This window comes from Pelodiscus sinensis, chromosome 7, assembly GCF_049634645.1.
Source record: "Pelodiscus sinensis isolate JC-2024 chromosome 7, ASM4963464v1, whole genome shotgun sequence".
NCBI classification, from domain to species: domain Eukaryota; kingdom Metazoa; phylum Chordata; order Testudines; family Trionychidae; genus Pelodiscus; species Pelodiscus sinensis.
In genome coordinates this window covers 36,170,173-36,184,708 of record NC_134717.1, presented here as the reverse complement: position 1 = coordinate 36,184,708, position 14,536 = coordinate 36,170,173, and positions in this window count along the sequence as shown.

Below are 14,536 nucleotides of genomic sequence, written 5' to 3'. Positions count from 1 at the left end.
CCCATTGACTTCAGTGGGTTTTGATTCAAGTTCTTTCTTATTGATTACTATCAAGGATCTGTCTCCATCAAAGAACTCCCTTTGGATGCTATGTGCAAAGTACACTAGCGCAAGTCTAGTCTTTCTAAAGGAAGTGTTCAAGACCAGTCTAGCAATGGCTGGCTCTCAGCCCTCTGACTGAGACCTTTCAAGTCTTTCCCCCCCTTTCAGTGAAACAAACAATCTCAGGTTGGCAGAAGAGACTAAACAAAGGAGTGCTGGTGAGGGGAAAAAAGAGGTGGTGGTGGTGAGGGAATCCTGCTGGGAATTGTAGCCAGCATATTTGGCCCCTTTTTTCATGGGGACTGTGAGTGGGCAACAAATCACTCCAAAGTTCAGTGGGTCTTTTCCTGTTTTCAGCAGGCAGAGGCTGTGCTAGCCACTGGGCTTCTTCCTGGGAACCTCATCAGTCTGTTGCCTTCCCAGGGCTGCCCGCTACTGAGTGGAGCTTGTGTCTTTTAAACTTCTCCTCTTTTCCTGTCATGACTTGCAGATACTGGTGTGATGGGGCTACCAACAGCTCCTTAACCCCTTCCTTGCAGGTGTAGGATTTATGTACTCAGTCCCAGTTACCTTCCAAGCAAGAAAACTTAACAAGCTTGTGTTCTGCTTACATGAAATCAGGGGAGAATGTATAAGTAAGGAACAAAATTAGGACAGCAAGCACAAATATATTGTTTCTTTCTGTTGTGTTTATTTATAAATTTAGGGTTGTCAGCTTTTCTGATTGGATGGATGGATTGGATGAACTGGATGCCATTTGCATTGGGAAATTGGGAAAGTCAGTAACCCTGTTTCTAATTAATCTTTTTTTCTCAATTCCTCATTAGCAAAGTACCTAGCATCTGGCCCTTTCTGCAGTTTGAGCAGTGGTATCACACATCCGGCTATGTATCCAGTAGTTAACCACACCAATAATTACTGTCCACAAATGTCTCTGTACTTTAGTGAACCCAGTCCACATTGGGTTTGTCATAACTTTTTAAAACTATGCATAAAATTGACTTTTTTTACCTGTTTCATGATTCATGATAATGAAACAGGAGTAATATTTTGTTTTCTTCAGCAAGGTTTATGATATATTTGGACTAGAAGACTTACCCAGCATTGCTGGGTCTTTTGGGGCTCAGGGCTGGAGGTATGGGGGGTGTAGGAGTCAGAGCAGGGCCTTGGAGGTATAGAGGGAGCAAGGCAGGAGTCTGAGGGAATGTAGGGTTCAGGAGTTAGGGTGAGGGGTTGAGGAGGGACTTGGTGGGATAAGTATGTGAAGGAGGGTGCATGAGTGAAGGTTGGGGGGTGAGGAATGAAGGAGTGTGGCAGGTTCCATCTGGCGAGCCTTTTCTCCCCTCCCCCAGGCTGGTGGGGCCTTTTTTCCCACTCTGCCCAATTCTGTGGCTAAGGGCTGGGGGGTAAGGGAAGGGTTGCAGAGGGACTACTTACCTGGTTCAGTGACTGGAAAGATGACGCGTCCCAGTCTCAGCTACCCTACCGGTGTCACTCTGCAGTATAGCTCTCCTCTACTCTGTCCTCAGCATCCACTCTCAGTATCGTGTCCCTCCTCTCTGTGCCCCCTCCCTTTCCTTCTTATGGAAAATAGTCCAGTTCCTGGCACCTCTCATTTTTCTGGCACAACCAATCTTTACCTTGTTTTAAGTTAGGGTAAGAGAAAGCTACATGCCAAGTTTAGTGATCCTAGCTCTTAACGTTTAGGAGGAGTTCTTGAAAAAATGGACAAATGCACATTTCTAAAATATCTCTCTCTATATATATCTATATATATCTATAGATAGATAGATAAGTAGAGTAGAATTTTGAAAATTGGAGTAATTAGAATCCTTTTTCTTGACGTAGGAATCATGATGGAAGTAGAGCGCACAAGTTGGTTCAAATACCTAGGACCTAAAAATCCTTTGGTAAGCCCCATTTTGGTGTAGATTGCAGAAGTTGAGAGGATTATATTGTCGCTTGGTGTATAAATTCTATTAATTTTAATGAGAGAGGTGTCCTATTGTAGCTGTTCAAATGCTTTCTCCAGTTCCTCTTGGGGGCTCTGCCTGATATGTTCTTGAGTGAAAACTGATTTTTTTTTTTTTTTTTTGCCTAGCTTGTCAATGGAAAAACAGAAAGGACCAGGTTTAGAGAGTGCTGATGTAGAAAATTTCTCCTGAGGTGGCATTTCAAACTTCTCATTTCCTTCTTATTTCATTTTGTCACTCATTTTAAAAACATAAAAACAGCCATACTGCATCAGACCACTGTCCATCCAGCCCAGTATCCCGTCTGCTGGCAGTGACCATTTTGTTCTCATTTTGTTACTCTTTCACTGGTAGGTCCCTTCTTCCTGGAATTATTTAATATGGTATATAATGCTCATTAGCTTGAAGTGTTACAACCGCATTATATTTTGTGTAACTAAAAGAACATTTCTAGCAGGTATATAGAACTTGAGTGCAAAGTACTTTTCTTTCAATATGGGGATGGAGTTATAATTGTAAAAATTCACAGAATGAAAACATAATCTTGTCTAGATGTATGGCATAGGATGCCAGAAAATCAAGGGATTCCTCCTTCTTTACTTTCCTTGTAAATCTTAGGGTCCTTAAGATACAGTTCTTCGGTCTCACAGCCCATGTAGCGTCAGTGCACCCAGCATAATACAGATGTGTTTCATCATGCAAAACATATATACAATATTGTCAGGGTAAGGTACAGGCCAGAAATAAAACAAATGTTACATTTCTTGGTAGTTAATTTTAAAATTATAGCAATTTTTTTTGTCTTCAAAAGTAAAATACATATGCATAAAGTATACATTGGATAGATGTGCATGTGTATATATCATATATTTAAACTGTGTGTGTGATTGTGTAATGAACAGTACTTTTCTTTTTGCATCTTCTTTTCTTTAAAATTAATTATTTTTCTCTGGAGAGAAGAAAGAGCTTTCTCTTTTCCTTAGTGTCGCTCCAGTAGATGATAACTTGATGCCAGAACAGCTTGCCAGTCTGAGAACTGCTAAAATAAGGCTGAAATAAAGAAAAGCTCCATTTACTGTGGAAACCCCTAGTGGGATGAAAACTATGGTTCATTTCTTTGGATAACAAAAGACTCTGCCATGTTCTCCTCACTAGCAACTTTTTTGCCACAAAAGGCAGAATGAGGGGGCAAGTGATACCCTTAATTATAAGCTCCCTTTACTGAGAGTTTTATCCTTCTTTGCTTGCTTTGGCTTAGTGGGAAATCCTCCTGCTCTATTTTACTCAGGTAGTAAAAATCAGGATTACAGAATACCAGCAAGGGGTTAAATTTCCATCTTTAATGCCTTGTGCAATGTATTTTCAGAAGGACAGCAATATGCAATGTTACTTTGACCTTCTCATTGTTCTATAATTTGATTGGCTGGCTACACTTTCACAGCCTCAGCAGCTTGCAGTATGACAAGGAGGTGTCATCAGTGACCAATCAAAATGTAGATCATTTTAAAGGATGAAAAAAAATTACAGATTATTCTAGGACTTGAATTTATGGCACATTTTCTGTCAACCTACAGTCTTTGTCAAGGAACAAAGATGAAATACTAATCTACTTTCAAGGCTATAATCATGGTGGAAGCAGGAGCAAAATTTTGTCTGCACTTTTCAATTTGTTGGATTTTTAGAATCCACTACTTTTTAAAAGTCTCATGAGCTGAAGTTTAACATTTACAGCTTGTTGAAATAATTGTTATAGTGTCTGGAAAAAATGCTCTTTATGTTGTCTGTTTTAACAATCTTTATATCATTGTTAAATTCTCCAGCCTGCTTGCTGCTATTGCTCCTTTTTCTTCTCTTTTAATGTTGGTTGTCATTGCCATGAAGGGGTAGTATAAAGCATATACTAGGAATAAGGAAGGGAAAGAGAATTTAGTTCTGACACTTTTGTTCTGAGAAATGAACAGGGGAAGGTTTTCCTTGATCCTTTAAAAAGGGCATTATGCCTTGGGGGACAGGGGATTGGGAAGTCCAATATGCAACTTGGCAGTGGAAATGGAGTCAAGTTTACAACTTTTTCCTTTAGCAAACTGGGTTTATGTGCAAACAGCCAAAGTCTGCCATAAGAAAGGTATGCACATGTTGCATGTCTATCTCCAGTAGTGGAATTTATCACCAGGGTTCTGCTGTAAATTAACCCACAACCCTAGGTTATAGGGAGGGAGTAAGAAGAGAAGTGTCACTGGAAAGTAAATGATTTGGGCGTTCCCTTTTGGAATACTGGGGATCTCCTTTTCCCTTTCCATAGTATGGGTTTAAAATGTATTAATTTGATCCTCTTCAGGTATGCCAAAGTGATGGCTTCCATCTTGGGTAACACATCAACAACTAAATGGGGAACTCCAGAGCTGAAAGCATCATTGTTTATAAATGGAGCTAGTGCCCCAGGATCTGCAGCTGGGAGCTATAACAGACTTATTTTCTCCATGGACTGGGCATACAGAGGAATGCATAACATACTGACCAGTGGCCCGCTAACAAATCCTTAAGAAGAATAACAATTGCTCACGTATGCCAGCTACCTTCCTACCTGACGTAGCAGAAGTTTACACCCTTTTTGAATAGTTGGGGGTGACTGCAAGGCAAAGGAGGATCAGGCCACCTATCTTTTTATTAGGATCAATGAATTCAGTTCAGAAGTTCACTGTCAAGCATATCTCATCTAATGTAGCATCAATTGTGGAAAAACACTTATTCCGTTAGAGAACACTCCACTGAAGTGAAGGTAGGAATTTCTCCCCAACGAATACAGTGTATCATATTGGTTTCCTACATCTGTTTGTAGTTTTACGTTGTATCATAAGCAAATGGTCATTATTTGATATCATTATTGCTTAAAAGTTTTTCAGGTAATATTAAAATATGTTAGGAGCTTGAGACATCTGTGAATAAAGGGACATTTTATCATCTTACATATGTCTGTGATGTCAACTTTTATGATTAAGCCAACTCATGCTAACAGCTGGCTTTTAAACAGGTCAGTCATGTTTTCCCGTGGGCAAAGTGACCGGGGACTATTTTTTTCCCAAAACCAAGGATGGCAAAAATATGCTAATATCAATGTTCCCTAACTTTTGAACTGGCTTGGTTTATAGCATTATTCTCAGCAAATAATCCCTGTTCACATTGATCTGAGGAACTTTACTAGCTACAAACATGGTTGTGGCAGGCATTGTGTCAGTTATTGTATGGCCGGGGACCAAACTGGCAGGTATTTACAGCTAATCTCAGACACCAAGAGATGGAAGATGGATACAGGACAAGGAGATGCAACAGGGCTCTTGCCCAGACAATGCAAAATTGTTCCCTATTGTCCACTTACTACTAGTAGTTTGTTTAATCTTGTTGTAAATGGGGCTTCTGTCCTTCTCTGGAGGAAAAAAAAAATCACAAGCTAATATGAAGATTTACAAACAACACGTGGAAACCAGCGAGTAGGCACCAAGTGTTTTTATCTGAGCTCCTCCTAATGTCAAGATGAAATGAAACATTGTGCAATTAGATTCTCTATCAATGAGTTTACTGGATATCATAGTTACTAATGTGACAAATATATTCAAATATATTTGCAAAATGCCAAATATTAAGCACAGGTGACCTACCATAATGATCATGGCAATCTGAAATGTTGGAATTTGAGCGTCATTTTATCATGGAAACATATGAAACCATTTTGAGCAAGTGTGTTACTGCTTATAAAATGAGAGCAAAGAATGTGGCCAAGTACTAGCTGTATATTATTCTAGGATAGTTTAAGAAGGCTTCTGGTGTTAGGAATTTAACAAGAAATATTTATAGAAAAAGGAGTTGTCACTTAACTGTTGGATTGAAGGGTAGTTACAGCAAACTGAAAGATCCTGTTTAATTTGCTTATTTGCCTTTTTGTTTGTTTCTGCACCCAACAAAAATGATCAACTTCACTTTGTAAACAACTCCTGTGGGATGAGAGAGGAGAGCACTGTGGGTAATGTTTCCTAGGGGGGTTGGTAGATGGTGGCAAAAATCAATGAGTTTCCTCAAAAATAATCACTTTGGAATAGAAGATTGTAAGTCTAAATAACTTGTTAGTGTCTATTACTAGGAAGCAGTCCTGGAGTAAATAGTACCCAAAGCTGACCTGATATACCTTTCCTACCCCAGACACCTTTATTTGTGATGGATGGAAAAGCATGATAGTCTAAAATTCAAAAACTGAGCCATTCTCTTAACACCTTATGTGTAGGTGATACATTTAGCAATATACACATCTAAAACTAGATGGCTACGTCTACACTGGCCCCATAAAACGGAATAGTCATGGAAAGCAGGTAAGTCAGAATAGGGAAATCCGCGGGGGATTTAAATATCCCCCGTGGATTTAAATAAACATGTCCGCCGCTTTTTTTCCGGCTTGGGGAAAAGCCGGAAAAAAGCGTCTAGACTGGCGCGATCCTCTGGAATAAAGCCCTTTTCCGGAGTATCCCTTATTCCTACTTGAAAGTCCTACTTGAAAGTCCTATGTGAAAGGAGGAATAAGAGATCCTCCGGAAAAGGGCTTTATTCCGGAGGATCGCGCCAGTCTAGACGCTTTTTTCCGGCTTTTCCCCAAGCCGGAAAAAAAGCGGCGGACATGTTTATTTAAATCCGCGGGGGATATTTAAATCCCCCGCGGATTTCCCTATTCTGACTTACCTGCTTTGCATGACTATTCCGTTTTATGGGGCCAGTGTAGACGTAGCTGATGACATTGTGCCTGCATTGAATTCCTCATCAGCATCTTTCTCTGATCTCCATATTCATTTCCAGCAATATGTTGCACTACAAATTACTGTCTGAAAAGCATTTTAGTAAAGCCTGTGGCTCAGCAATACAGTTTCAACATTTAGGGCATGTCTCCACTAGGAAATTATTTCAAAATAAGTAAAATCGAAATAATAAGTCTGGATTTAACAATATCAAAATAGCGCATCCCCGCTATAGGGAATCATTGAAATCAGTCAAAATTATTCTGAAATAGTATGTCCACACTGATTGGAGCCTGCTTTGGACTTAGAGCCCCCGGAAGTACTCTGGGGAGGGCACCAGGAGGGAGAACACTTCCTGTGGCTGGTTGGTCAGGCAGGCTGTGACACGTGCTTTCAGGGACTCCTCTTTACAGCCACATCTCACATGCCACTTATCCACTGCCTGCTGTGCCTCAGGACACCAAATGGACGCAGTGTGCTCTGGTTGCCCTTGCAAATGCCACAGCACTCTCAGCTGCTGCACAGCAGTGCCAGGTTCATGGGCCTCGTGCTGTGCCTCATGGCACAGTACTTCCAGATTGCCCACAAGTTGCTCCAGCAGGATGAGGACCAGCCCAGACTGCAGGCCCTCATCACCCAGGTCTGGGTGCTTCTAGTGCTGTGCATCCCCCTCAGTCCCCTTCACACTGTGGAATGCCACTTCTGGCCAGAGACAAGTTTGGACTAGTGGGACCACATCATTCTGCAGCTATGGGACAACCAATAGTGACTCCAGAACTTCCACATGTGGAAGGCCGCCTTCCTGGAGCTCTGCGAGTGGCTCACTCTTTCCCTCTGGCAACAGGACACCTGACTGACACCTGCCATTCCCCTGCAGAAGCACATCATCATCGATCTGTGGAAGCTCACCATGCTGGACAGGTACCGCTCCACCAAGAATCAGTTTGGCATGGGGAACTCTACAGTTGGGGCCATGCTCATACAAGTAGCAAAGGCCATCAACCATATGCTGCTACAGCAAGTCGTCACTCTGGGGAACATGGACACCATTGTGGATGGCTTTGATGCCATGGGCTTCCCAAACTGAAGAAGGGGCATAGAGGGCAGTCATCCCAGGAGACACTGTGTATGAAGTCGAGCCCTAATCTCTGAGATGACATTGAAGGTCTCTGTTCAGACAATGGTGATGTGCTTTGAAACAAGGCCATCTGTTGACTAGACAGTGGGCAATTCCCATCAGGGGCACAGACATCCCCAGGGGCATTAGTATACCCATGGCCAAGGGACAAGCAGGCATGGGAAAGTGCCAGCCGGGTCAGAAGCCTGCAAGTGGGAAAGGAGAATGGGGTGGCTCAGTTTCCTACTTTGTCCCACATACACTGGATCTGGTTTTGGCTCTGGCTCTGGTGGCAGCCCACAGAGAGAGAACTTCTATCCTTGCCCACTGGAGCAGGTGGGGGGTGGCACTGGGGGAAGGTGTGTGTGAGTGGCGGAGGCCACTTGCCAGAAAGAGTGCTACTGGGGTTCCTTCCTTTTCCTCCCCCCAGCATGTTCCCATGTACAAGATCAGTCTCCTCCGCATCACTGTGCTTGATGCTTCCTGAGTGTGGGCATGACCCTGCACCATATATGGTACTGCTGTGTGTTTTCATGACCCCAGCCTCCTTAGCGTTGGCTTGCTGTGGGTAGGTGTCCCACCACAGAGGCAGGCCTCTCCAGGAACCTTGTGAGAAGGACGGAGGGGTTCCTGTGTGATAGCATCGTGGGGTTGAGTATTCCAGACTAGGGAGCCATGTGCACCATGTTCACAGGCTGTTGTACAGCCTCCAGGCTGAGTAGACCAAGCAAGGAGAGCACAGCCCCTAACAGCCCACTGCCCACTCCCACATGTGTATAGGGAAAGTTATAGAACTCACCTGAACTGCCTTCCCTAAGATTGTCTGAAGACTGGAAGACATCCTGGGAGGGGGGTACTGACTACACGGTGAGGAGCTGCTCCTGGTTGGTGGGCATGATTGCCTGGCTGGACTCCTGCTCCTCCTTCTCCTCATCTACAGCCCCACTCTTGTGTCCTGGCTAGATTTCACAACGATTGAGGGGAGTTGACCAGCCCCCCTACCAGGATGGCATCCAGCTGCTCAAAGTAGCAGCACATGTATGGTGCCTCTCTGGAGCATCCACTCTGCTCCCTGGCCTCATGGTAGGCCTGTTGGAGCTCCTTGACCTTCCTACGGACCTGGTCGATGGTCTTATTGTGGTCTTTATTAGCCAGCTTGGTGATGATCTGGCCATAGACCATTCCCTTTCCTGGTGTAGGGATCCTGGAGGTTGGTCATCTCTTCCCCCTAAGACCTTAATGAGGTCCATGATCTCCACACCAATCCAGGCTGGACCTCTCCTGCATCCCTGGCCAGTGGTAGCTGAGGAGCAGCAGGAGAGGTAGCAGACATGGGAGGCTCTGAGGGAGCATTTGGGACTGTCATGGCTCCTTGGATCCTGCTGTGTGGCATGGGGCTGGCAAAGCTTGCCATGTGACACAAGCCCTTCTCCTGAAGCCTGGAGTTTTAAGCTCTATAGGAGAAAAGGAGCAGTGAAGCTGGCGGGTGTGGCCAGTGCAGTCATAGTGCAGCTGTGAGAGCCCTCTGGAGGTCAATTATTTTGAATTAGCTGCCCCAGATCATCCACACTAATGCTATTTCAAAATAACAATTTCAAAATAAACATTATTCCCAAAGAAAGCTGGAATACAGGTTTGAGAAATAACCAGGCCGTTATTTCGAAAGAACAGGCTTGGTAATATGGATACTCCACTTGTTGTTTTGAAATAAGGAGGGTTATTTCAAAATAACTCCCTAGTGTAGACGAGGGCTTAGTGTAGGCTCAAGAATGCAGATACGTTCTCCCTTGCAGGGTGATTGCTTTTTTTAACTTTCTATTTTGTATTTGTTGCATTTGCTTGTCTAATAGAAGTGTTATATGATTGGTTTCAGTGTGCCTTTTGTTGCTATTAATTATTTGAAATGTACTGAGTATTTTTCAAGCACAGACAATGCGCTTAGCACTATACAGAAGAAGATGAAGGAATGCACAGTTTTTGACCCAAGGAATTTTTAATCTACTAAACAGATATAGTCAAAACTATATCAGTACAGAGGAAAAGGGCAGGTATCTGCCTGGAAAAACAGAACATTGGACAATCTGAACTTAAAGGCTTTCAAAACTAGTTGTAACAGTCCATCCAAGGCACATTAAAAGTATAAGTACAGATAACCATGTATGAGAGAGTCAGATTATGGCCTCATTAAAAATTGGGGTGGATGTGTGAGAAATTAAAGCTGGCTGGAGAGCATTAGTGATTTCTTCTGTTTTCTGTCTCTCTTGTTTTCCAGTCAAATTCAAAGTGCAACTTACTAGAAGTCTACACTGAAGTTTAGTTAAACTGAAAATAATAATATACGGGAAAGAGAAAAGTGAACTAACTAAAAAATGGTTAGGGTATATAACAAAGTAAAATAAACAGAAAACACTATAATGGTGTTTCTCAAAATGGTCCATGAAACCACTTTGAGAAACCTGTTAACTGGCCACACTGGTTTGTTTATTTACTGGTGCCGCAGCCACACAGCCTCGCGGTTCCTATTTTGGCTTTGTTTCATTATTTGCGGACAAGGGGAGCTGCAGGAAGTGGCGGCGTGGGCTACTTCTCGTGATTCCCCTTGCCTGCAAACTTTGAAACAGAGCCAATAGGAACTGCGAGGCTCCGGGGCCGTGAAGTCAGTAAATAAAGAAACGGGTGCAGCCAGTTAACAGGCATCGCGGACCACTGTGAGAGAAACTTCACTATAGCATTTTAGGTGTGTTGCTGTCATTTAGGCTAGCAGCATGCAGTCACTCTCTCCCCTCAGTTAAATAGTGGCAATTTTGCTGCAGAGTGGAGAATGTGGGGAATTATAGAATTAAGGGGGTTGCAAGTGGGGAGTGATTTCTGGGTTTTAGCACCTTTTATCTTAAATGCAGTCTCTGAAGAAGCTAGCGAGGAGCCTCCAATATGCACATGTGCTGTAATGTGAATGCCAGATTATATACTTCAGAATTTAAAATAAAATACATCTCTTTGTTTCTCCACTGGGATATTGCCTATTCAGATGTGAATTTCCTTTGTTTCTTGATTAGGCTGATGTGTTGAATTGACTTAAAGCAAGCAGACGTCTGAATCACAAATAGAGTTATTGTAATACTAGCTGTAAAAGTATCTGTAATATAGGATACAGCTTGATTTTTATATTTCATACATTTTTACGGTCTTTCATTTTGTGTTCTCTAAATACATTTCAGTTGTGTCCTTTACTTTCATGTGTCTAACTTGGGCAAAACTTGTAGCTGATAATTGTCAAAGTTCACAATTGCAATATTTTTATTCTTGGTCGGAAAGGGGAAAAAATGAGGGATTTTTCATGTCTCTCAGATATACTGGCCTATTCTCCAAATGACAGGTTCCTGACTGATCAACTATACCACCTGCTACTAAAGCTCAGTAATATTAGTCTGTGGAATGGTTTCATTCTCATCTCACACCTCAGAGATCTTGAGCTCAACCCCAGGCATCCCTTGTGTGTTTAAATCAGCTTAACGGCTCATACAGTGTGCTGATTTCCTTGTAGGCCTCTGTTTTCTCAAAAAGTGATCACCTTTTGCCAATGCCCTCAGGATTAAACAGGGCAGCCTGGTTTTCCTTTTCTGCATTGGCTATACCTTTGTAGTCAATAAAAGACTAACTAGAAAAGAATCAGCTGATGAGAGAATCAATCTTCTGGAAGCCTCCCCACAGTTTTCTCATCATTTTTGTGCCGTCTGTCATCTCAGATTGTAAAATGGAAACCAAAACTCAGTATGTGGGAAGACTTTTAGTGCTCCTTGTTAACAAAAACAGTAAGACCAGGGGTTTTGATCTTATGAGTGTATAGGTAAACAGTAAGCTGTAAGTGTGCACTCTTGAAGTGGCTTTTCCATGTTTCTAATGGAGGTTTGCAAAGAATTATCAAAGAAGTATCACAAAGGTCTCATAACATACTGTAGTGAAGATATCCATTCTGAGTAGGTCAGGTTAAATCTGAAGTTCTTCAGTATGACAATGCCAGGGTATTTTACAGTACAGCCATACAATTTACTGCTGTATAAATAGAAAAAATGTACAATATGTGTTAACTTTTTTCCTTTTAGCTGCTTGCTGTATTATGAGAAAAGTCTATCTTGACAACTATTATTTAACAAATTTTGAAATCTTTGAATAGCATTCTACACCAAGTTGGATTTTAATGATAGATGAGTCAATTTCATAAGATTTTTACAGTCCATTTCAGATTTTTTTAAATATGAATACTTTGCAATTCATTTGCATCTCCAAGTAGCTTCTAAACATTAATTTAATTTCACAACCCCAATCCAGAAGACAGGTAATTTTTCAGGTGAGTCAATTAAAGAACCAAAACCAGCAGCAGCCAATTAAGCTTCTATCAAAGTCAGTGATAGCCTTTCCATTCACTTTGAGGAAAATTAGGTAGGGTCCTTAGAGACTTTTCCAAAGTCACACAGCATATTAGTAGGGTTTGGGAATAGATTGCATATCTGATTCATAGTCTTTGCTTTTAATCAGAAGATCGTACCGGGCCTCAGTGTTTTAGGTAACCATCCAAACATTTTGATGCTAATGTGTTACCTTAGTCTGGCTAGGTTATAAGATCAAGCTATGTTGTCAAGTCATAGGTACTTCCTGTATTTATCTGTAATGTAAATCCACGAAGAACGTATTTTTTCATCACTGATAAAAGTGAATAGCAAAAGGACATGAAGTTTGTTTTCTGGATTCAGCTCAAATTTTGGATTAAGTTTTTAGTGGGTTACCTTCAGACGTGAATTCTGAATTCTAGATCTGAACATCCCAACTTTGAGGAAATTTTAATCTGGATATAAATTTTGTGGGATTGGTGATGATTCCCCAATTACTGTTTGCAGTTCAGATTTGGTCCAGGTAAATCATATAACATAATTTTCCAGTTGTGTTCCCTTGTGTTTCCTTGTGCTTGAAATATACGTGGCTCTAAATTGTGTTTTAACAATTGGGGTAAACTTAAATCTGGAAATAACATTTTGTTCCTTGTCTCACTGATCCAGACAAGTGATGCCAAGGTAAATTAGCCTCCTTGAATCACAACATATGAGAAGTTGGTTAGATAAGGAAACTTACTGTTTCACTGAGGATATTTAGTTCCAGAGGGTATGTCTACACTACCCCGCTAGTTCGAACTAGCGGGGTAATGTATGCATACCGCACTTGCTAATGAAGCCCGGGATTTGAATTTCCCGGGCTTCATTAGCATAAGCGGGGAGCCGCCATTTTTAAATCCCCGCTGCTTCGAACCCCGTGTAGCGCGGCTACACGGGGCTCGAACTAGGTAGTTCGGACTAGGGTGCCTATTCCGAACTACCGGTACACCTCGTTTCACGAGGAGTAACGGTAGTTCGGAATAGGACCCTAGTCCGAACTACCTAGTTCGAGCCCCGTGTAGCCGCGCTACACGGGGTTCGAAGCAGCGGGGATTTAAAAATGGCGGCTCCCCGCTTATGCTAATGAAGCCCGGGAAATTCAAATCCCGGGCTTCATTAGCAAGTGCGGTATGCATACATTACCCCGCTAGTTCGAACTAGCGGGGTAGTGTACACATACCCTGAGAGTCACAATTTCAAAGGTATGTAGCAACCAAAGATGCAAATAGGTGTCTAGTGGGATTTTCAGAAGTATTTACACAACTAATTTACATTGGAATGACTGCTGTAAATTGAGCAAATAGAAGACTCCTTCTTATAAAAGCTGTCTTTCTGCCTTAATGTAAGCTTGGCATCCTTTTCAGGCAATATTTATATTAGGCAATACCTAGATCTATCTATGACTCAGCACAGCACCATAAAAACATAGACTTAAAATATTAAAAATAATTCAAATTCATTAGATACAATTGAGAAGATTGTATACATTTATTTTTGGAGGCAGGATTTATGTGTGGGGGGATGACTACGACAACAATGCAAGATTCTTTCCCTTAGTGGTGTCTTGATTATCCAGCTGCCTAGACAGAAGAGTACAGAAAACTAAGGCAGAAACAAAACACACCCATAGATCTTGCAGCATATACCTCCAGATTTCACTAAAAATGTTTATATCCTTTGCAGCTCACAGTTGATTGCACCAAGACTATCCTCATCTACTCTTCTAATAAGGGAATTGTACTTGAAAACTATTCTTTGGGTGTGTCTAGACCACATCCTCTTTTGACAGAGGAATGTAAATTAGACAGTTTGAAATTGCAAATGATGCCAGGATTTGAATTTCCTGAACTTCATTTGCATATTAGCGTCATGGTGCCATTTTGAAAAAGTGCTATTTCGAAAGTGAAACCGTAGTCTAGACACAGTTTCACTTTCGAAAGAGTGCCATGATGCAAATATGCAAATTAAGCATGGGAAATTCAAATCCTGGCTTCATTTGCAATTTTAAAGTGTCTAATTTACATCCCTCTGTCAAAAGAGGGATGTGGTCTAGATGTACCCTTGGACTGAAAATGTACATATCTTCTCACCTGTGCTCAATACACGCTTATTGTGCCTATCTAGCAGATCCAAACTCCAAAACCCTTGTTTCCACACTTGATTATAATTTAAACATTTCAAATTATGTTGATCCCTTTT